The sequence below is a fragment of the Anomaloglossus baeobatrachus genome, chromosome 2 (genome assembly GCF_048569485.1).
Source record: "Anomaloglossus baeobatrachus isolate aAnoBae1 chromosome 2, aAnoBae1.hap1, whole genome shotgun sequence".
Lineage (NCBI taxonomy): Eukaryota > Metazoa > Chordata > Amphibia > Anura > Aromobatidae > Anomaloglossus > Anomaloglossus baeobatrachus.
Genome location: NC_134354.1, coordinates 665,514,035 through 665,539,041, shown reverse-complemented (window position 1 = coordinate 665,539,041; position 25,007 = coordinate 665,514,035). Strand labels below are relative to the sequence as shown.

General features: G+C 47.3%; 1 protein-coding gene across 1 annotated transcript in view; it reads left to right on the top strand.

Moving 5' to 3' along the window:
* The first annotated feature begins 750 nt into the window (after positions 1–750).
* B4GALNT1 (beta-1,4-N-acetyl-galactosaminyltransferase 1) overlaps positions 751–25,007 on the top strand; it is a 350,827-nt gene continuing 326,570 nt past the window's right edge. Inside the window, exon 1 of the mRNA XM_075334473.1 lies at positions 751–859. The gene's annotated coding sequence lies outside the window, so the exon portion shown is untranslated. The remainder of the gene's footprint in view (positions 860–25,007) is intronic.

Here is a 25,007-nt window from a genome sequence, read left to right as displayed (position 1 = left end):
TGTTATTAAAAATGTTTTACTATTGTTATATGATGTGTTAGGGCACCCCCTAGTGGCCGGGTGGGACGGCTGTTGCCACCGGGGAGGAGGAGTCGGCCGGATTGCTAGGCAAGGTCTGAATGTGTGTGAGACAGAAAGATCCGGGTCAGCGGAGAGTGAGCATCTGCAGCGGCAAGTGCGATTGTGTGAGCGGACCATCAAGGGACACCGGAGATCAGGAGGTGGACGCAACCTCAGAGCCTATTCTGCCGGTGTGGGTCCGGTGTATGCTTGGCTGAAGAGTGGGAGCCCGGAGGAAGTAGAGTACTTTGGGCATATCCCCACCAGAGGGTGCGTTTGGGCAGGTTGTCCCCAGCTCCACTAATATTGCCGGAATCCGCTGACCGGAGTGTTTTATCTTTGAGAATAAATGGCGTTTTTATTGCATCTGGACTTTTGCCTGCAGCCTTTTTGTGCATCGGCCGATGAAGACACCGACATACACTCACTCAACATTAAAGAGGTGATGCAGCCAGGGATGTGCCTTGAATACAGTGCTGCCACGACTACACAGCCAGAGGCCTCCCTGGCTGGTCACTTCACTTGCACTGTGGAGGGGGCACACAAGGGCTTGGATTAACCTGTCCCTGCACTGTGGAGGGGGCACACAAGGGCTTGGATTAACCTGTCCCTGCACTGTGGAGGGGGCACTCCTCCCTTCTGTCAGCTGTCAGTAATGCCTGCAGTTCAGGCTGTGACCTGAAGAGGCGCTCGTGCTGTATCTGCAGCATAAATGAGAAGCTTTGATAGAACACAGCAGGAGGAAGACAGATGCGACAGATACCGCAGGAGGGGTCCTGGCAATTTCTTATAGACCGAGGTAAGGACATATACGTATGTGATGAGCACTTGTGTCTGGCTGGAGACATGGCTGCGGAGATGCGCCCATTGTGTGCGCTGCCACTGACAGCAGGGTCCATTGTCTGCGCTCAGCCCAGGATTCTGCAGTGCGATCTCTATTATTCCGGGCTCCTAATGGCGATTTCTCTCCTGAGTCACTGACGTCTGTGACATCATCTAATCCTGAGCAATGTCTCTGGGTGCAATCTGCCGGATTATAGCCCCGGCTGCAGCCCTTCATGTCCTCCGCATGCATCAGATACATTGTAACACCGAGCACTGGAGGGGGAAGGAATCGGTAATGGGCAGTGTCTGTATACCGGCTGCGTATACATGGATCTCCCCGCTGGACTCGTACTCTGGAGCCGCGAGTCTTGCTTCATCCTTCCAGTCACTATCATGATTCCTGGCTCCATTGCTGCAAACGCCAGAACCAGCAATCCAAAATCAACACCAGAATGTCCATTGCGTGTCCGCGGTGATATGGGTGATGATATGGCACATTGTGTGTCCGCGGTGATATGTGTGATGATATGGCACATTGTGTGTCAGTGGTGATATGGGTGATGATATGGCACATTGTGTGTCAGTGGTTATATGGGTGATGATATGGCACATTGTGTGTCAGTGGTGATATGGGTGATGATATGGCACATTGTGTGTCCGCGGTGATATGGGTGATGATATGGCACATTGTGTGTCAGTGGTGATATGGGTGATGATATGGAACATTGCGTGTCCGTGGTGATATGGGTGATGATATGGCACATTGCGTGTCCGTGGTGATATGGGTGATGATATGGCACATTGCGTGTCAGTGGTGATATGGGTGATGATATGGCACATTGTGTGTCCGCGGTGATATGGGTGATGATATGGAACATTGCGTGTCCGTGGTGATATGGGTGATGATATGGCACATTGCGTGTCCGCGGTGATATGGGTGATGATATGGCACATTGCGTGTCCGTGGTGATATGGGTGATGATATGGCACATTGCGTGTCAGTGGTGATATGGGTGATGATAGGACACATTGTGTGTCAGTGGTGACGATATGACAGACTCCTTTGTGAGTGAGAAATCGCCAACATATTTCTAGGAATATTCCAAGGTGTGGAGAAAATCTGTACAATTCATCAGCGACTATACAGATAATCCAATAACTGTAAGACCATAATTGTATGGCAATATGGGCACAGAGGACTATGTATGGCAATATGGGCACAGGACTGTGTATGGCAATACGGGCACAGGACTGTGTATGGCCGTATGGGCACAGAGGACTGTGTATGGCAATATGGGCACAGGACTGTGTATGGCAGTATGGGCACAGAGGACTGTGTATGGCAATATGGGCACAGAGGACTGTGTATGGCAATATGGGCACAGAGGACTGTGTATGGCAGTATGGGCACAGAGGACTGTGTATGGCAGTGTGGGCACAGAGGACTGTGTATGGCAATATGGGCACAGAGGACTGTGTATGGCAATATGGGCACAGAGGACTGTGTATGGCAATATGGGCACAGAGGACTGTGTATGGCAATATGGGCACAGAGGACTGTGTATGGCAATATGGGCACAGAGGACTGTGTATGGCAATATGGGCACAGAGGACTGTGTATGGCAATATGGGCACAGGACTGTGTATGGCAATATGGGCACAGAGGACTGTGTATGGCAGTATGGGCACAGAGGACTGTGTACGGCAGTATGGGCACAGAGGACTGTGTATGGCAGTATGGGCACAGAGGACTGTGTATGGCAATATGGGCACAGAGGACTGTGTATGGCAATATGGGCACAGAGGACTGTGTATGGCAGTATGGGCACAGAGGACTGTGTATGGCAGTGTGGGCACAGAGGACTGTGTATGGCAATATGGGCACAGAGGACTGTGTATGGCAATATGGGCACAGAGGACTGTGTATGGCAATATGGGCACAGAGGACTGTGTATGGCAATATGGGCACAGAGGACTGTGTATGGCAATATGGGCACAGAGGACTGTGTATGGCAATATGGGCACAGAGGACTGTGTATGGCAATATGGGCACAGGACTGTGTATGGCAATATGGGCACAGAGGACTGTGTATGGCAATATGGGCACAGAGGACTGTGTATGGCAATATGGGCACAGGACTGTGTATGGCAATATGGGCACAGAGGACTGTGTATGGCAATATGGGCACAGAGGACTGTGTATGGCAGTGTGGTTACAGAGGACTGTGTATGGCAGTGTGGGCACAGAGGACTGTGTATGGCAGTGTGGGCACAGAGGACTGTGTATGGCAATATGGGCACAGGACTGTGTATGGCAATATGGGCACAGAGGACTGTGTATGGCAATATGGGCACAGACGACTGTGTATGGCAGTGTGGGCACAGAGGACTGTGTATGGCAGTGTGGGCACAGAGGACTGTGTATGGCAGTGTGGGCACAGACGACTGTGTATGGCAGTGTGGGCACAGAGGACTGTGTATGGCAGTGTGGGCACAGAGGACTGTGTATGGCAGTGTGGGCACAGGATGCTTGTGTTGGCATTATACCACATGGAGTGGGGTGCTGGCACTACTCTGATGTGTGGTGTCTTTTAGCAGCTACAGCCATTATTTTGTGCCTAAAGATTTACTCTTGATGACAGACAGGGCATGGAGAAATATTATTACTATTTCCTAGCAGCATTTTCCATATATTCATGTGAATATGAACAGACCAGCCACTTCATTATATCTGATTAAATGCATTATGCTGGTTGGATTGGTCACTTAAAGGACATTTACATTTGTGAATGAAAAAAATGTGTATCTATAAGAAACATATTTACCTTACTGGTGCCATGCCTCACTTCTTTCAGGTTACTGATGCCATACCTTTCTTCTTTCACCTTACTGATGTCATGCCTTTCTTCTCTCACCTTACTGATGTCATGCCTTTCTCCTCTCACCTTACTGATGTCATGCCTTTCTTCTCTCACCTTACTGATGTCATGCCTTTCTCTTCTCACCTTACTGATGTCATGCCTTTCTTCTCTCACCTTACTGATGTCATGCCTTTCTCTTCTCACCTTAATGATGCCATGCCTTTCTTCCCTTACCTTACTGATGCCATGCCTTTCTCCTCTCACCTTACTGATGCCATGCCTTACTCCTCTGACCTTACTGATGCCATGCCTTTCTTCTCTCACCTTACTGATGTCATGCCTTTCTCTTCTCACCTTACTGATGTCATGCCTTTCTTCTCTCACCTTACTGATGTCATGCCTTTCTCTTCTCACCTTAATGATGCCATGCCTTTCTTCCCTTACCTTACTGATGCCATGCCTTTCTCCTCTCACCTTACTGATGCCATGCCTTTCTTCTCTCACCTTACTGATGCCATGCCTTACTCCTCTGACCTTACTGATGCCATGCCTTTCTTCTCTCACCTTACTGAAGCCATGCGTTACTTCTCTCACCTTACTGATGCCATGCCTTGTTCCCTAACCTTACTGATGGATGTGTACCGCCCCGCGGGCTCGGCTGCGGCCGCCGAGCCACTCGGATCCGTGCTCGTACTGCGGGTGGTGGCTCGAGCCTCTCACGGTCCCGGGGGTCACGTTGCTCTGCAAGGGAGTTGGCGCTACACGCGGGGACTTGGGTGAGGAGTTCCACGGCCGGGGCCGCGGTTGTTTGGTTTGGATTGTAAGTTTGTGACACCACCCACGGATTGTGGTGAATGGATGGACACCACCGCTGCCGTTAACTAGGCCTCCCGGGGACGGTGTTGCGCAGCTTGGTGTTGACCCCTCCGTGGGTAGGGGAGCGATGGTCCTGGGGGCCCAAGGGAGGTGCTGAGGCGGGGGAGCAGGTTGGACGCTGGTGCGGTGCAGCGCGGTGCGCGGCCCGAAGGCACTAGTGTACTCACTCTGACACAATACACTCGAGTCTCTGGTAAACCAAACAGAGTGATGAACGGAGCCCGCAGCCGGCTGCAGCTTCTCCCGGTATAGGTTGGTGGTTTCCGCCTTTCTCCTGCACCTCTGTGTGTAAATGTTTGACTCCTGTGCCTAGACACCGGTAGTCCACTCCCCGACTAGTATATGCCGTAGGAGCCCGTTTGGTCGCAGACGCTGGCCCTTTGGGTCTCTATGAATTGGTGGTGGCTTTACCCTGTATGGTTGGGCTGTTGTCTTCTAATGGGACTTGTGTGGGATAGGTCCTAAAGTCCAGTCCGCAATCAGTTGATTTGACTCGGCCCTGTCGGTTCGGGGCTTCGTCTGGGTTTGAGTACCCCTCCTGGTGCTCCATTTTCCAATCGGTTCCCTGGCTCGGTACCGGCGGGCCACCGCCCGACCCCGGTCCCTACGGTTCTACCGGCTGTAATCCCAGCTCCTGCAGGCGGCCACCACCGTCTGCCTCCTTGCCAAGGGTGACTGGGCTCCGACCCAGCCACCGGAGTAGTCTATGGCAGGCCTGGGCGGAGGTCTGCCCTTGGACTCAACCTCTCTCCTTCACCGTCAAAACTACTCTGCACTGTCAACTTGAACTTGTGTCTATGTTTTCCCGCCTCCAGGCCTGTGAACTCCTCGGTGGGCAGAGCCAACCGCCTGGCTCCGCCTCCCCTGGTGTGGACATCAAACCTGGAGGGTGGTGACAAGGTTTTTAGTTTGACTGATGTCACCTAATCGGGAGGGGGTGTGGTGTTGTGTGTGACTACCTGGGATGACCTGACTAGTCCAGGGCGTCACACATGCCTCACATCTTTCAGTCTACTGCTGCCATGCCTTACTTCTCTCACCTCACTGATGTCATGCCTTTCTTCTATCACCTTGTTGATGCCATGCTTCACTTCTCTCACCTTACTGATGCCATGCCTTACTTCTCTCACCTTACTGATGCCATGCCATTCTTCTCTCACCTTACTGATGCCATGCTTTTCTTCTCTCACCTTACTGATGCCATGCTTTTCTTCTCTCACCTTACTGATGCCATGCCTTTCTTCTCTCACCTTACTGATGCCGTGCTTTTCTTCTCTCACCTTACTGATGCCATGCCTTTCTTCTCTCACCTTACTGATGCCATGCCTTTCTTCTCTCACCTTAATGATGCCATGCCTTTCTTCTCTCACCTTACTGATGCCATGCCTTTCTTCTCTCACCTTACTGATGCCATGCCATTCTTCTCTCACCTTACTGATGCCATGCTTTTCTTCTCTCACCTTACTGATGCCATGCTTTTCTTCTCTCACCTTACTGATGCCATGCCTTTCTTCTCTCACCTTACTGATGCCGTGCTTTTCTTCTCTCACCTTACTGATGCCATGCCTTTCTTCTCTCACCTTAATGATGCCATGCCTTTCTTCTCTCACCTTACTGATGCCATGCCTTTCTTCTCTCACCTTAATGATGCCATGCTTTTCTTCTCTCACCTTACTGATGCCATGCTTCACTTCTTTTTCCTAACTGCTTTCCACCTTTGTGTGCCTTTTTCGGCCAGGGACCAGCATGTAACTACTGTAGCCAATTATTTGTAACACTACAAGAGGTCGCATGAATGTCTTGGTCAGGAGAGGGAGAACAGAGACCGGTGGGACTCAGGGCAATGTTACAAAAGTAGCAGAAAGACATTTTTTGTGTTTGTTTGTGTTTTTTATTCAGCGGTGGAAGCCCCTATTGACCCCCTGTAATTTCTTGGCTCAGTTTTTGGTGCCGTGCCATCTTCTCTACACCTGGAAATCATTTGTGTAAATATGCTATGTTCACATTATGCAGACTAGTTAGGATCTGGTCCGACATAGCACTCAGCATGGGGTTGGATCATAGCTGAGGTTAGTCTGCCAAGCATCTGCTTCATAAAGCCATAGCATCTGTCAGCTGTATCATTAAATATTAAAAGGAACCTTTCATGAATAAAACCGCTTTTAACCTGCAGATATGGGGTTAATCTGCAAGTTAATAGCGAGTGTTCTGACACTGTGCAGCCGCCATGCTGAGAACCCCGCTGCCGGGAGGAAATTAACTTTATTCCTCCAGGCAGCCTCCGGCTTTCAGTCATAAGGGCACTTCCCATCACTGACTGACAGCTGGCTCTGTACTGATGCAATGCTGTGCTGACTGTCAGTCAGTGCTAGGCATGGTTACCATCACGCTCACTATGTACTGGGGCGGTGGCTGTCAGGAAGAATAAAGTTAATTTCCTCCCTGGCAGAGGTCTCTCAGTGCAGGAGCCACATGGCATTTTAACATTATTAACCTGCAGATTAACCCCATACTTGCAGGCTAATAGCGATTTTATACATGACAGGTTCCCTCTAAAGTAATTGAATGTATATATTAATTGCACATTGCTTGCTTATTTTTCATGGCTCCATATTTTTCTGAGATTGTAATGGCAGAGCCTTAAGCCCGCTTTACACGCTGCAATGTATCTTACAATGTGTCGGCGGGGTCATGTCGTAAGTGACGCACATCCGGCATCGTAAGGTACATTGCAGTGTGTGACAGGTACGTGCGATTGCGATAGAATGGTAAAACGTTCATCGCACGCACATCGTTCATTTCTCTAGAATTGAACGTCAGATTGTTCATCGTACCCGAGGTAGCGCACATCGCAGTGTCTGACACCCCGGGAACGATGAACAGATCTTACCTGTGTCCTGCGGCTCCCGGCCCACAATGCGGAAGGAAGGAGGTGGGCGGGATGTTTATGTCCCGCTCAGCTCCGCCCCTCCGCTTCTATTGGCCAGCTGCCGCGTGACATCGCTGTGACGCCGAACGTCCCTCCTACTCCAGGAAGTGGACGTTCGCCACCCACAGCGAGGTCGTATGGACGGGTAAGTATGTGTGACGGGGGTTAATTGTTTGTGCGGCACATTCAACAAATTGAACGTGCCGCACATACGATGGGGGCGGTTACGATATCGTATGCTGGATCGTAAGGTGTAAAGCAGGCTTTAGAATATTAGCTCCCGATTATCAGTTGCACCTTTTTTTTCTTTATGAGCCCTTTATTCTGATGCACACACTACATAGGTGATGTGAAACATCTAAATATGTACATACATTTACATCATATTTCTGGTTGTAGTAAGTAATGTCTTTGTCTACAGGTGATACTATTCCCAGCAGTACAGCAGGTGTCCATCATCCACCAGTAGCTTGTTTACCGCCGAAGGCTTTCCACATTTAGTTTTGTGTGCTTTTATTATTTATCTCAGTGAATGTGTAAACGAAAATCTGCAGTCTGGTTGTGAACATCACATAGTGCACATATAGGAAACTATACTCTGGTATTAAGAAAGTCTCCCAACACCAGGATGAGCTTAGATACTTTTCATAGTCAACTATTTTATGTGTGGGCACTAGCATATCCACCAAAATTCGGCTTTTCATTAAGGCCTGTTTCACACGTCAGTGAAAAAACACTGATGTTTTTCACTGACGTGTAAAAAACGCCTATGTCCCTTTGTGTACCGTGATTCACGGCACATGTGGGTTGTCCATGTGCAATCCGTGATCCGTGATAGCACATGGACTTATACTCACCTGTCCCCGCTCCTGCTGTCTGTGCTGCTGAACTCTCCGGCTCTGTTATGTTTCCGGCCGCTGCTGACCTCCGCTGCAGCTACTTCCGGGTCGGCTGTTGCTTCATACATGAACATGCATGCAGTAATTAGTCAGCTCTGAAGCAGAGGCAGCAGAGGCCAAAGACAAGCAGCGCTGGAGACAGGTCAGTTAAAAATATTTTTGAATTTCAATGTCCGTGTTTTTCTGGTGCATGTTTCAGGGATCACACCATAGTGTGGTCTGTGGGACATCAGTGATGTCAGAAAAAAACGGACATGTCTTCGTGCGGCAATCACAGACATGCATGTACGCCACACGGAGACACGGTCAGTGAAAAATCACTGATGTGTGCGCAGACCCATTGATTATAATGTGTCTGCGTGTGTCTATGATTCTGGTACGTATAAAAACTAGCACTACGTACCAGAATCACTGATGTGTGAAACAGACCTAAGACTACTAAAATCTAGGGACCAAACCTTCACACAAGACCTCAAAAGTATTATATAGTAAATCTAAAAAGTCCAAATGACTAAATAGAAAGTTACGTTTATGGAGAAATTTGCAATCAACGCAGATAATCTGTGATATGGTGCCATATTAAAGCAATTGTCTTGGCTTCTTAAATGGGTAAACTTGCAAAGCGCTTGTAAAAACAAGCAACTTTACCTTTTAGTAAAAATCCCCTCTGAACAAGGTTTTTTTTTTGTATTTTGTGTTTATTTCTTTTGACTCTAAGGGGTACTTTGCACACTACGACATCGCAGGCCGATGCTTGCGATGCCGAGTGCGATAGTCCCCGCCCCCATCGCAGCAGCGATATCTTGTGATTGCTGCTGTAGCAAACATTATCGCTACGGCAGCTTCACATGCACTCACCTGCCCTGCGACGTCGCTCTGGCCGGCGAACCGCCTCCTTCCTAAGGGGGCGTGTCGTGCGGCGTCACAGCGACGTCACACGGCAGGTGGCCAATAGGAGCGGAGGGGCGGAGATAAACGGGACGTAAACATCCCGCCCACCTCCTTCCTTTCGCATTGCAGCCGGGTCACAGGTAAGGTGATGTTCCTCGCTCCTGCGGCTTCACACACAGCGATGTGTGCTGCCGCAGGAACGAGGAACAACATCGTACCATCGCTGCTGCTAAATTATGGAAATGTCGGACCCTACACCGATCATACGATAACGACGCTTTTGCGCTCGTTAATCGTATGTAAAAGGATTTGCACACTACGATATCGACAGCGACGCCGGATGTGCGTCACTTTCGATTTGACCCCACCGACATCGCAGTGCGATGTCGTAGTGTGCAAAGTACCCCTTAGGGTTAGTAATGGGGGGGTAAAAAGACCTCTACTCATTTCTAACCTCGGGCTTGATGACAGCTGTGATTTTTTCACAAATGACAGCTGTCGTTAGCCCCTTATATTACTTTAGAGTTGACATCTCGCTGCCTAGTTTACCAGCCACATGTACAGTTTGTAAGAGGTGGCTGATTTCCTAGGCAAGGAACGCTCACTTGCAAGCTTTTCTTTTTAGAACCTGAAGATAGCCGGATCATTGGATCTTGTCAACTTTAGTGCCCCTCCAAGATTACAGAGCCAAAGCTTCTACTTGCTTCATTGGACAGTGCGATGTTCAGGTCATCAGTAGTGATGGGCTAATAGTAACTATTCGTGTTTGGATAATGCTTACCAAATACTGAGCACTATTCTAGTATTTGTCACGGCAAGAAAAATGCTCAGGTTCCCATTGACTTGTATTAGGTTTGTTATTCGTGACATATACTGGAATAGTGTTTTGGGATTTGTTACAAATAATCTTAACATGAGTGGTTACTATTCACCCATCACTAGTCATCAGCTCTTCTACCTTTTATTTATCTAACTATGGCTTCTTTCTACCAACAATATCTACTGTATTTATCAAACCCTTTCTATTGATTTACCAATAATTGTTCTATTGTTCTTTCTATCTATCTTCTATATATCATCTATCAATCAGTCATCATTTTGATAGCACAAATGAGAGTGCTAGCAAATGATTAGCTTTCTCTATCAGCTACAGTGAAGAAAATAAGTATTTGATACACTGCCGATTGTGTACATTTTCCCACCTACAAAGAATGTAGAGGTCTGTAATTTTTATCGTAACTTCAACTGTGACAGAATAAAAAAATTCAGAAAATCACATTGTATGGTTTTTAATTTATTGTATGAAATTAGTATTTGATTCAATAGAAAAACAGAACTTAATATTTGGTACAGAAACCTCTATTTGCAATTACAGAGATCAGACGTTTCCTGTAGTTATTGACCACTCCTCCATACAGATCTTCTTCAGATCTTTCAGGCTTCGGGGCGGTCGCTGGGCAACATTGACATTAAGCTCCCTCCAAATATTCTCTATTGGGTTCAGGTCTGGAGACTGGTTAGGCCATGCCAGGTCCTGAAATCCTTCTTACAAGTTCAAACAGGTGCAATTTATACAGGTAATGTGTTCAGAGTAGGAGGGCTTCTTAAAGAAGAACAGGTCTGTGAGAGCCAGAATTCTTCCCGGTTGATAGGTGATCAAATACTTATTTAATGCAATAAAATGCAAATTAATTATTTAAAATTCATACAATGTGATTTTCTGGATTTGCCTTTTATTCTGTCTGACACAGTTGAAGTGTATGATAAAAATTACAGACGTCACCATTCTTTGTAGGTGGAAAAACTTGCAAAATCGGCAGAGTATCAAATACTTATTTCCCACACTGTATGCTCAGTTAGTATCATAATGGTATTTCTTCCACAATGCAATTTGTCAGCATTGAAAGGGTTAATTCTCACAAGAGAGGAGGATAAACAATTACTTGAGTGCCAGGAGGCATTCTGAGATCTGCTTGGGAACAAGATCACCCAGCAGGTGACATATCATTATGAAGTAAAAGTGGCCCATATTTCCATATTCACATATTGATCTGTCGCGGGCGGAGGAGGGGACGTCGCGCTCTTCCTCTGCTGCTCGGGTTCGGCCGCCGCGGCTGCTGCGGCCTGCTGCTGCTTGGTGGCTCGAGCGATGAGCCGGATCCCGGGGACTCTAGCGGTGCTCCTCGCCCGTGAGTGAAAGGGGGTTGTCTGGTGTGGGGATGATTTATTGTCCGTGACGCCACCCACGGTTGTGGTGATTTGTAGCACCACCGCTGCTCAATATGGGGATCCCGGGAGTGGTGATGTGGAGCAGCCAGGTGTTGTGTTGCCCCTCCGTGGGTAGGGGTTGGTGATCCCGGGGCCCAGTGATGGTGTGGAAGATGCAGGGCCTGGTGGGCGCAGGGACGCGGGGGCAGCGCTGTGCCTTGCGGCACTGTGGTACTCACTCAGCCTGAGACGTTGACACAGTTTTACGGTAAACCACACGGCTGGAAAGACGGTTCCCACGGACGGCTGCACTTGCTCTCCCAGCAGGTAACGGTGATGTCCCTCTGACCTGCACCTAGTGTTTCTGGGTTGGTAGCGATGGGTTCCCACCAGTAACCCGCTCCCCGGCTTGGATATGGGCCGGAGGAGCCCTACTTTGCCCGCAGACGCTGGCCCCGAGGAACTGGTGCCCTGGCGGTGGCGGTGTTCCTCCTCAATGGTTGGACTGTTGCCTTCAGTCGGGACTTGGTTGTTGGGGGATCGACGTCCCCTTCACTGATGGATTCGGCAAATTATGGCGACTCCTAGCCTTGCCGGGGTCCGAGAGGCCCCTGCCCTGGTGCTGACTGTCCTTCGTATACTGCTCCAGACCGCCGGGCCACTACCCGTCCGCGGTCCTTCCAGCAACCTCCGAGCAGTCCCCCTCCAGACGATCACCGCTGTTGCTGACCTTGCTGACACTGTCCTGCACTTAGCCGGACCAACTTCAGGGCTTTCTACGCTCACTTGTACTCCTTTTCTTCTTTGCTCCACTACTACTTCACTTTCACTTAGCTCCTCTACCACTTCCTTCTACTTCACTCCCTCACTGAACTCTGTTCTTTTCACTTCTCCCTCCAAACTCTAACTGCCTGGTTCTTCCCACCTCCAGGGCTGTGTCCTCCTCGGTGGGCGGAGCCAACCGCCTGGCCCACCCCCTGGTGTGAACATCAGCCCCTGGAGGAAGGCAACAAGGATTTTAGTAGCTTTGGTGTTCCTAACTGGGATGTAGGGTGTGGTGGTATGATGACCTGTGACCCCTGGCTTGCCCAGGGCGTCACAGATCTTGTAAGTAAATCCTGAGAAAATAGGAAATTTTGTGGAAATATATGACGCATGTAATTAGAGTTGAGGACAAATATTAACAGGTTCCTATTCGAGCCGCCACCATCTTCTATGGGTGAAGTGTTGCACAAATCTTTCTGTGTCTGACTTTGTCTTGTCTGTGTCTTAAAGGGAACCTGTCAGGTCCAATATGTACCCAGAACCACGAGCAGTTCTGAGTACATATTGCTGATCCCTGCCTAACCGTCCCTGTATACACTAGCATAGATAAAGAGATCTTTAGAAAAAGTATTTCTAAAGATCTTTTATCGTATGCTAATGAGCGCGGGGACTGGCCCCCTGGGTGTTTGTTCCTTGGCCATTCGCCCCCATTAGCCCCCCCCCCCACTCACCTTTTGTTCCTCCCCTATTTCCTCATAGACTGTAAGCTTACGAGCAGGGCCCTCACTCCTCCTGGTATCTTAATTTTGTTATTTTGTATTGTCTCCTATTGTCTATACATGTCCCCTCTGAATTGTAAAGCGCTGCGGAATATGTTGCCGCTATAGAAATAAAACTTATTATTATTATATATTAGCCTGTTAGTACACCCCTGTGGATCTGCTAACATGCTAATGAATGGGCAGTGTCACAGGATAATCTCACTCACCTCTCTGCCGCCATCGCGTCCGACACTGGATTTCGGCTCAGTGCACATGACCCCGGAGTTTCGGTCATGCGCACTGCTTCAGTTTGAAGCCAGGACGCGAACACCCGGCTTCATAGTGCGTATGACCCAAACTCCGGGGGCATGCGCACTGAGCCGAAATCTCCCGTCGGACGCGATGGCAGTGGAGAGGGGAGTGAGATCATCCTGTGATGCTGCGTATTCATTAGCATGATAGCACACCCACAGGGGTGTACTAACATGCTAAGGGGCCAACTAGCCAGGGGAACTAATGCCCAAGGGACTACTGCCCCCGCTCATTATCATAAAATAAAAGATCTTTAGAAATGCTTTTTCTAAAGTTCTCTTTATCTAGGCTAGTGTATACAGGGAGAGTTAGGCAGTTATTAGCAATATACACCCAGAACTGCTCGTGGTACTGGATGCATATTGCACCTGATAGGTTCCCTTTAAGTAGCAAGACTGAACGAGAAGAGAACGCAATAGGGTCTTAACTGTGTGGAAACAGGGAACCAGGGGGAGTTTTGCTCAGCTGGAATGGCTGTTAAGGCTGCTTTCACACATCCGGTTTTTGCTGAGCGGCACAATACGCCGCTTTGCAGAAAAAACGCAACCTTTTTTTTTTGCCACCGGTTGCGTTTTTTTCTGCATAGACTTGCATTAGCGCCGTATTGTGCTGCATGGCCTTGCGTTGCGTCCAGTTTTTGCCGGATGCGGCATATTTAGCCCATGCGGCGGCCGGATGGAACGTTGCCTGGCACGGTTTTTTGTGCGGCAAAAAACCGCATCGCGCCAGATCCGGTGCGATGCGGCGTGATTTACAATGCAAGCCAATGGACGCCGGAAACGGCATCCTGCGGCAAAAACTGCATCCGGCTGCCGGATGCGGTTTTTTGCACTGCGCATGCTCAGTATCAAGCCGCATCCGTCAAAAAACGGACGGGCCGTATGCAACGGATCCATTTTTTTCGCCGCATCCGTTGCATAGGTTTTTGAGCTGGATTGAGTCACACTGCAAAAACCGGATGTGTGAAAGCAGCCTTAGTCAAAACTGTAGGGAATCAGCTCTAGTAGGCAAAAACAGGGACGAAGTAAAGAGGCATATATGAAGTTACAGTCCAAAAACCTTGTTTTATTCACACCGACATAAATAAAACACCCACAAAGTAAAGTAAATTTGTTATTACAAGCGTAAACGGTCCTACGTGGGCCACACCCTTCACTGTGTTACATAACCCTGAAATTAATTTCATAATAACGGGTGCTGCGGATCCACAATATTTAGTATTCATCAAATAGATGAATACAGGAGATAAGAGATAAAACAAATGCAGTTTATTGAGTCAACGCATTTTGAAAGGCACCGGTTTCTTCATCAGGACAAAACACCTGATGAAGAAACCGATGGGTTTCAAAACACATTGACCTAATAAACTGCATTTCTTTTATCTCTCATCTCCTCAGCATTTCTGTATCATAGGTAACACAAATTATATTCAGCTGTCTGCATTTTGTGTAATCCAACACAGGCTCGATGATGTGATGAGGCCTCACTTCTATCACTCCTTTTTCTTTACACTGAAGATAGTTCTTAATTACAGTGGCTTTATGTTTGGGGTAATTGTCCTGCTGCACAATGTACTGTGAGCTAGACGCCACCCTGATGGTTTTGGAAGATGGATAAGTGTCTGCCTGTATTTCTCAGCATTGAGCACACTAGTAAATGGCAATCTTGAGAACTGCAGATACAGTGGTCAGCCAAGGAAACTTAAAGGCACTTTACACGCTGCGATATCGCTATCGATATCGCTAGCGAGCGTACCCTGCCTCGTCGGTTGTGCGTCACGGGCAAATCGCTGCCCGTAGCGCACAATATCGCTTACACCCGTCACACGGACTTACCTTCCCTGCGACGTCGCTCTGACCGGCGAACCGCCTCCTTTCTAAGGTTTGTGCGGTGTCACAACGACGTCACACGGCAGCTGTCCAATAGCAGTGGAGGGGCAGAGATGAGCGGGCGGAATAGCCCGCCCACCTCCTTCCTTCCTTCCTCATTGCCGGTGGACGCAGGTAAGGAGATGTTCGTCGTTCCTGCGGTGTCACACATAGCGATGTGTGATGCCGCAGGAACGACGAACAACCAGTGGCATGCACCACCAACGATATTATGAAATGGAGCGATGTGTTAACGATCAACGATTTTTGTCGTTGATGGTCGCTCCTATCTGTCACACGCTGCGATGTTGCTAACGACGCCGGATGTGCGTCACAAACACCGTGACCTCGTCGATATATCGTTAGCGATGTCGCAGCGTGTAAAGCACCCTTTAGTGCAGCAGATGAAAAACACATCATGCTTACTTTCCTTCAAAATCGGAAGATGTCCAGTAGTGGCATCAGCTCAGAACTGACAGCAAGTGCGAACATATCATTGGTGCAGCTGCACAGGGGCCTAGGAGGTTAGGGGGCCCATTTCTAACTCCAAAGCAGATGGAATTATGCATTTTGGTGAGCTTTTTGCCTTCAAAGGGCCCATATATTGTTCTTGGACAGGGGCCCTCTTCTGTCTATGTCCGTCAGTGACTGGCAGCAATCGGTGCAATCCAGATACACCCATCTAGTGTTACGAGAAATTTGTCCAGAGGTGGTATTCATGGAGGAATTGTTCCCAAAAGCCATACTTGCGACAAGGAAACAAGGCCAAGTAACTCAACTATGTACAAAAACATAAAAACTGGGTTGCAAAAAAATTGCAGCAGGTGCTCTGGACTGATAAGATTTGAAATATTACACAAGGGAGTTTATTTGCCAAACGGCTGGAGAGTGATGCAACAATTATCTACCGGCAACAGGGAAGCCCGGTTGAAGTTCCCTACATGTTTGTGGCTTTATTTCTGTAAATGTAGAGGAGATGTGGAGATGTAGTCAGGGGTATGGTAATTTGGTCAGAAATAATGGTCTTTAATGCTGACAATGATAGTGATACTTCTCCGTCATGCAATACCATCAAAATACCATCAAGGGGGCATCTTATTGGCTCCAATGAATGACAGCTCAGCCACCCTATAGGATTTGGGGCATGCACAACTGTCAGTATGGTGAGTGACAGTCCAGTCGCCCAATCTGAGGCAAGGGTGTGCTGGGTGTGTCATTATTATTATTGACAGACAGGCTGTCCTATCTCTCCGCACCTGTGGAATTTTCTCCAGGTGTTACCCATTCTGGGTGATTACCTGGCTATTTAGCTTTCTGGGAGTGATCAGATCACTGCCAGTTGTAGCCTTAGCACAGTGGTGTGTGTGTGCCTGATTTTCCAGTGTTCTGTCTCTGATCTATTGCTGCCTGACCTTGGACTTTGCTTTTGACCATCTTTTTTGCCTTTTTTGATCCGCTACTTTACTGGAATTCTGACCTCGTACTGTGAGCCGATTATACCTTTGTCTTATGCCTTTGTTTATGAAGAGCTCTCTAAGTATCTGACCATGGACCTCTTGACTACAAACCTCATAGTTTGTCTGTGAGTAGTGACAAGCATGACATTTGACTTTAAAGGGAACGTGTCAGGGGTAATATGCACCCAGAACTATGAGCAGTTCTGGGTGGATATTGCTAATTCTTGCCTAACTGTCCCAGGCTATAGTAGCATAGATAAAGAGATCTTTAGAAGAATTATTTCTAAAGATCCCATATGATCTGCTAATGAGGCCAGGAACTAGTCGCAAGGGCGTTAGTTTCCTTGGCTAGTCATCCCCCTTAGCATGTAAGCACGCCCCTGTGGGCTAACATGCTAATGAATACACAGCATCAGAGGCATGGTCACGCTCACCTCTGCTGCCACTGCATCTGACGCCTGGTATTCGGCTCAGTGCGCATGATCCTGGACTTTCAGTCATCCATTCTTTGAAGCCGAGTGTATGCGTCCTGGCTTCAAACTTGTGTAGTGCGCATGACCAAACGTATGGGATCATGTGTACTGAGCCGAAGTCCAGTGTCGGACACGATGGCAGCAGAAAGGTGAGCACGACCATTCCTTTGACGCTGCGCATTCATTAGCATATTCGCACCACCACAGGGGTGTGCTTAGTGCTTACATAAACTAAGGGGATCGACTAGCCAAGGGAACTAACGCCCTTGCAACTAGTCCCTGGCTTTATTAGCATATCATATGGGATTTTTTAGAAATAATTTACTCTATGCTACTATAGGCTAGGATAGTTAGGCAAGGATTAGCAATATGCACCCAGAACTGTTCATACTTCTGGGTAGATATTGCACCTGACAGGTTCCCTTTAAAAGACAACTAATTTAATCCTAAATTATGTATAACCTACGCCTTGCTTGTGAATTGATTAATCTGTAGGCTGCAGCTACATGTGAACTTTAGCATCCAAGAATTCAGAATCCAGCAGAAAGAAAATAATGGCATATTCCCATAGAAGTATATATAATCCCAGAATAATATTTACCTCTGTAGATATGGTACCTGGCAGATCCTTCACACTCGCACATGGTAGCTGCGTAGCTGTTTTTGGCAGCTGTGTGCACGGAAGTTGTTAGTTATTTTTTGGTTAAAAAAAAAAATGACTACAGTTCCAAACATGCTGGCTTTGTAGAAGTGCAATACTTTCATATCCTATAATCTCTATTTCTGAAGTAAATAAAATGTTTTCAGTTTCCTGTAAGATAGAGAAATTAGAAATTTGGCGCCCAGCTGGGTTTGACTTTTGCTATTTATTTCCATCAGTTACATTGGATTAACAGGAACTAAAGCTGCTTTAAATTTATATATTATAGTTTGTATACAGAATGAAATCAAACATAAAAACTGAGTAACTTTGTAATCATTTTGCATGACTTGCATTGCCCTGATCCCGAGCTACAGCTGATGTACTCTGGAGCTGAATTCGTAGTTCTGCAAGATTGGACTTTCTGTGTAAATAAACAAAGTATATAGTCACCACCCAAATATAAAGTAATGAACATGCTCTGCCAATATTGGGTATCCTAATTTGTTTACTGTGTACAATTAGGTGTCAATAACTTGGATTTCGCAATATTTAAATCAATATCGACCCTTCAAGGAGTCTTCCCACATTGTTAAGATTAAGGCCGGCGTCACACGGGACGATATATCGTGCAATCGCATGAGCGATCGCACCCGCCCCCGTCATTTGTGCGTCACGGGCAATTTGTTGCCCGTGGCACACAAAGTCGTTTACCCCCATCACACGTACTTACCTCCCGAACGACCTCGCTGTGGGCGGCGAACATCCTCTTCCTGAAGGTGGAAGGAAGGTCGGCGTTACAGCGACGTCACACAGCGGCCGCCCAATAAAAGCGGAGGGGCGGAGATGAGTGGGACGTAACATCCCGCCCACCTCCTTCCTTCCGCATAGCCGGCGGGACGCAGGTAAGCTGTGTTCGTCGTTCCCGGGGTGTGACACGGAGCGATGTGTGCTGCCGCAAGAACGGTGAACAACCGGCGCCCAGAAGGAAGAATGACTTTGGGGTACTTTACATGCTGCGATATCGCTAAAGATTTATTGGCGGGGTCACAGTGTTTGTGACGCACATCCGGCGTCGTTGGTGGCATCGCAGCGTGTAACACGTACGGGCGATCTTAAACGATCTTAAAAAAGACAAAAATCGTTGGTTTTGGAGAGGTCGCCCAAACACCAAAAATCGTTGTCTCGTACGTAGCGATGTTGTTCATCGGTCCTGCGGCATCACACATCGCTATGTGTGACACCGCAGGAGCGACGAACATCTCCTTACCTGCCTCCACCGGCATTGCGGAAGGAAGGAGGTGGGCGGGATGTTACGTCCCGCTCATCTCCGCCCCTCCGCTTCTATTGGCCGGCCGCTTAGTGACGCTGCAGTGACGTCGCTATGACGCCGAACACACCTCCCCCTTGAGGGAGAGATTGTTCGGCGGTCACAGCAACGTCGCTGACAAGGTATGTGCGTGTGACGCTGCCGTAGTGATAATGTTTGCTATGGCAGTGATCACCACATATCGCTGGAACGACGGGGGCGGGTGCTATCGCGCTGGACATCGCTAGTAATCGCTAGCGATGTTGCAGCGTGTAAAGTACCCCTTTATGAAAATGAGCGACATGTCAACGAGCACGATAAGGTATTTTTGCTCATTCACAGTCGTTTGTACCTGTCACACGCTACGATATCTCTAACGATGCCGGATGTGCGTCACGGAACCCGTGACCCCGATGACATATCGCCCGATATATCGTAGCGTGTGACGCCGCCTTAAGACACAAAACCGGACACTTAATTTGCAGACATATATTTCAGGGTAATTGCACCTCATCAATGCAAAGCAATAGATCTGATTTGGTTAGGTGAGAGGTCTTTGACAGATTGTTTAAGGGGGGGGACATTTTCCTTGTGGAGAGTACCAAGGTAGCATAAGGGGGCTTAAAGTTCCTGCAATGCTCCTCTGGGAATTTAAATATGCAACTAACCTCTACAGAGAGGAAGAATAATTGGCTTAGCATTCCCTACAATGAGAAATGTTTCCCTTTAAATCTCCTGTTAGAGGCATCTCCATGAGCTAATTCAGAACCCCTGCTTTGTACTGATGAGGGGCATTCACGCTGAAACATGTCTGCAAATGGAGTGTCTTGTTTCGCCCTTATATGCTAAGTCTTTTGACAAGGCTCAATAAAGGGACCTTATTAACTTTTAGGATTGCTACATCCAATAGGTGGCACTAGAGTTCAAGTCCTCTTCTTCTCCGAAGGGGCTATTTGTTTTTTTTGTTTATTTTTGTTTTTTTTTTTTACTAATTCTGTGTATATGTGTAAGTAGTATATTGCAGAGTGTGTGTGTTAATACAATGATCTACCACCACCTTCTCCAGGATCCAGCTCTGTTCTGCTCCTCATCTCGGTGACATCACTGCTCTTCAGACTATCTGGGACACATTGCGCTCTTTGTGACCCAGAAGTGTTTTTTACCATGTAAGCCTATTTAGCGTCAGATGGAAGCTCCATAGACTAACATTGAAAAGGAAACTTCTGGCTCACATAGTGCATAGAGTAAGACAAATCGTCTGAATAGCGGTGACATCACTGAGAAGAGGAGCGAAAAGGTGCTGGATACTGGTGTCAGTAGGTGATTGATTATATGCACACACTACACCTCATGATGGGGTGCTTCTTTAAATTCCTAGAGGACCATTGCATGGCCTAATAATTAGTTTCATCTAGGTTGGCACAAAAATAAATGTTCCCCTTTAGATACCTAGCGAGGTATCATTCACACAGAAAATACATAGAGCCTAATTCATCAAAGTTTTTACACCAGAATTCTGGCGTAAAACCCTTTAAAAAGTTGCAAAGTTTTGGCACAACTTTGAGCTGTACTTAAATGTTGCACCTTTGGAGTTTTCACACCTTGTTTGTTGAGCTCCGACAAACTGGGTGCAGCTAGGGAGGGCCAGATTGTAGCAATCACTGCATTTGCTAAGACACAACTTTGACGCCAGTCCCACTTTTCCATTGGTCCAGATTCATGAAGATCTGTGCCCTCCTTCTGGAAGCAGGAGCTTCCGACTCCAGAATATACCAGCATCAAGACCAGCGTGAACAACATCGGTCTTGATCAATTGGGGCCATTGACTTTGGCCTGTAAAGCCCGCTACACACGCTTCAATATATCTCACAATCCGTCGTTGGGGTCAAGTTGTAAGTGACGCACATCCGGCATCGTTCATGACGTATTTGCGTGTGACACCTACGTGTGATCAGGATTGAACGCAAAACCGTTGATCGCAAACACATCATATCTTTGTCTAGAATTGAGCGTTTTGTTGCACGAACCTACTCAATTGTAACGTGTGACATCCCTCATACGATTTTGGTGTCTGATGCTATGTGCGCAGGTGTGCGCTCTGCACAGCAGCTTAAAAAAGGTTCGCTTCAGAGCGCAGCTGAAAAGCTGCGTTCTGAAGCGCCTCACAATGTCTGTCATTCACTAATCTCTGTCAGTCGGTCACTATCTCTGTCCCTCACTCTCTGTCCATGTCAGTCTATCCCCCTCTTTCATATACTCACCGATCCCCGATCCCCGGCGCTGCACGGCATTCACACTGCTGCGGCGGCTTTTACTGTTTTGAAAAAACGCCGTTTTTTTAAATTATTTAATTATTTATTTCACTACACAGTATAGACACGCCCACCGGCTGCTGTGATTGGGTGCAGTGTGACACCTGTCACTCAGCGTGGGGGCGTGTCTCACTGTAACCAATCATAGGCGCCGGTGGGCGGGGAAAGCAGGGAATACGAGATTGTTTAATGGGCGGCCGGCTTTTTCAAAACAGTAAAAGCCGCCGCAGCAGTGTGAACGCCGTGCAGCGCTGGGGATCGGGGATCGGTGAGTATATGAGAGAGGGCTGCTCAATTCAGTTACTCAGGGGATTAGCGGTCACCGGTGGGTCCTTCACAGGTGACCGCTAATCAGGACGCAACACAGACAGAGCCGCAGCATGACAATGAAGTCGGGTGAAGTTCACCCGAGTTCATTCTGAATGTGCGGCTCTGTCTGTGTCTGCTGTCATCTGCCATTCAGCTCTGCTACATGGCTGTCTGTGTCTGCTGTTAGCGGCCATGTAGCAGAGCTGAATGGCAGAGGACATAGTAAAAACGCATCCCTACACATTACACACGCTTGGCAAGTCAATAAATAAAAAAAAAAAAAGGTGCCCAATGCATACGTCACAGAACACATGATCTAAAGGAGCGCACACAAAATTGATCAATTTAACATAGACTACTAACGCTCGTGTGACAGCAAATGAACGACCTACGTGCAATCTCATAAAATCCCATATGCAACCTGGGCGTGTCACATCGCAAATGCGATTGTACAACTAATTGCAACGTGTAAAGTGGGCTTAATAGGTTGCATGCATTTTCCAAAACATCCTGATGCAACCTTGGCCACCAGAAATGACAACAGAGTAGCTCAGTGGTAGTTTTACTAAGAGGATGTCTTGCAAGAACTGAATCATGATGTTCATTTAATATCTTATAATAAGTCGAAAGTTCAGAGGAGCAAACAGTTTAACTAAAGGATAAGCAACAGGGGTGTCTGTTGTGAATGTCATCCGAGTGGATGATGGTGGAAGCTCCCTCTGGTGGCCAGGAATGGTAATGAAGCTGAGTCTGAATCTGTGACTCAAACAGGTGATGGAATTAATTAGGAATCCAGGAAGTCCTATTTCAGATCAGACTAGTGTATTTAGGAGAGCATTTTCTGCCTGTCGGCCGTCGGTGATAAATGTTTCCTGCTGCTTCTGAAGATGGCTCGGCGTTTTCCCTTCAGTTTCTCCCATTTATTCTGTGCCTGAATGTACTTCAAATAAGTTTACTAGTTTCTGTGCTTGAATTGCTGGAATTGCACTTAAGGGTGTTTCTGCTTATTCCATTTTGGTCTGTGTTTTTGTTTCTTGTTTGTGAGGATCTGTCTCTCTGCTTTTGTGATCAGGGCAGTTCGTCCAACAAGAAAGGGATTTTGCTCCTTGTTCATGTTTGGATTATTTGCACTTTAGAATACTATTTGTTCTGTGATTTGATTTCTTCCCATTATATCTGCAATTCTGTTTAAACTGTCTGGCACAAGAGTACCTGATATAGCAGGGAAAGAGCGTGTGGTCTTAGATTTTTTTTCTATCAGGAGTTTGGTTTTTTTGGAGGGTTTTTTGCTGGCCGCAATCAGTTATCTTTCCTGTCCTGTTGTATCTAGTAAGTCGGGTCTCACCTTTGCTAATCTATATTTTCTATCTGTGTATTGTGTTTTCTTACATCACCGTCGTTTACATGTTGGGGCCTTGCTATTTCTTTGGGGACTGCTCTGAGGCAAGTTAGGATTCCTCATTTCTATCTTTGAGGTGTAGCAAGGTTCTCCGGCAGTGACGAGGTATCTAGGTGTGTTAGGAACATCCTACTGCTACTTCTAGTGTTGTTCAATAGATAGGGCATTGCAGTCAGCTTAGTTTCCAACTACTCTTGTGGTTTTGTTTTTTCCAGATTAATGGGATTTTTTGTGATCGTCCACGGTTACCAGTTCACAACAGGTGTCCCCCCCCTGTGCCTCCTCGACCTCCCTCTCAAGGTTCGAAGATATTGCAGACAGGATGACTCCTTTCTGCAAAATGGGGACAGGCTTGCTACAATTACCTCCCCCCAGAAAACAACGAGACAATGCATCAGCTTTAACATTTTTAACCCCCTGACAATAAGTCACAAAAAGTTGAATATGGTGAAAAACAGAGGCCACCTTGCCTGTCTAGGAGTAAGTTCTTTAGTTTATTCCAGATATAATACATTTTTATGATCAGTGATGACCATGACAGGATATACTTCCCACTACAAAAAAATTTGCTGTTTGAAAGCCAACATTATTGCCAAAAGTTCCCTATTGCCGATATTGTAATTTCGACAATTTGTTTTAGATAAAAAGCACATGGACAGCATTTACTTGGAGGCGATCCCTGTGACAATAGAGCCTCTACCCTCCACCTCCGATGCATCTACTTCCACAATGAATAGTTGACTAACGTCAAGCTGTATGAGGACAGGAGCAGAAACAAAACTTCTCTTTAAGGCGGCAAATGCAATATGAGCCCATTCAGACTATCTTGAGAACTGTGTGCCTTTCCTGGTCATATCTGTTAAGGTCCAGTCACACACAACGACTTACCAGCGAACCCAACAACGATACATCCTGATAAGGATCGCTGGTAAGTCGCTGGGAGGTCGCTGGTGAGATGTCACACAGTCAGGCCTCACCAACGACACAGTAACAATACAGGTCACAGTAGCGACTTGTATAATGATCTTGGCGGTCATTGGGACCCTGTCACACAACGTCAAACACAGCGATGCGTCCTGCCCAGCAGGACACCGCCTTTGAAGAAAATGGTCTGGACCACTCTGCAACTACTAGCATCTCACAGCAGGTGCCTGATCGCTGGTAGGTGTCACACATAACGAGATCGCTGGCGAGATCGTTACTGTGACTCAGCAACGATCTCGTTAGCGATCTCATTGTGTGTGATGAGGCCTTTAAAAGTTTAACCACTACTGAAAAATTCTTGATGGTCGTCTTCCATTCATCTCCCTTCCTAATACAGATAAGATTGTAGGCCCTCCTTAAGATCCAGTTTAGTAAACCATTTATCCCCGATGATCTGATTAAAAAGATCCGGGATGAGAGGGAGAGGATCCTGAAGGGTGATCCAATCAAGTTAACAGAAGTCCAAACAGGGGCGCAGTCCCCCCATCTTTTTTCTTAACAAAGAAAAACCCTGCTGCCACAAGAGACAAGGAGGGTCTGTTATATCCTTTAGCAAGGCTCTCTGCAATGTAATCTTTTATGGCCTGACTCTCAGGACCTGAAATGTTATATAACCTGCAACTTGGCCCCTGGAATTAGATTGATTGAACAAACATAAAGGTAGAGGGTGGCAGTTCCTGACACCTTTGCGTAGAAAAACAGCCTTGAAATAAAAAAATACTCCGGTATGTACCTGGTAGAGACAATGTATATATAGATGCTCATGCAGATATTTTGACAGTATTTGCTCCACCTTACTACCTCCTGTGCCTGCCAGTCAACCACAGGATTATGTCGGGTCAGCCAAGGGAGACCTAGAACCACAAGGG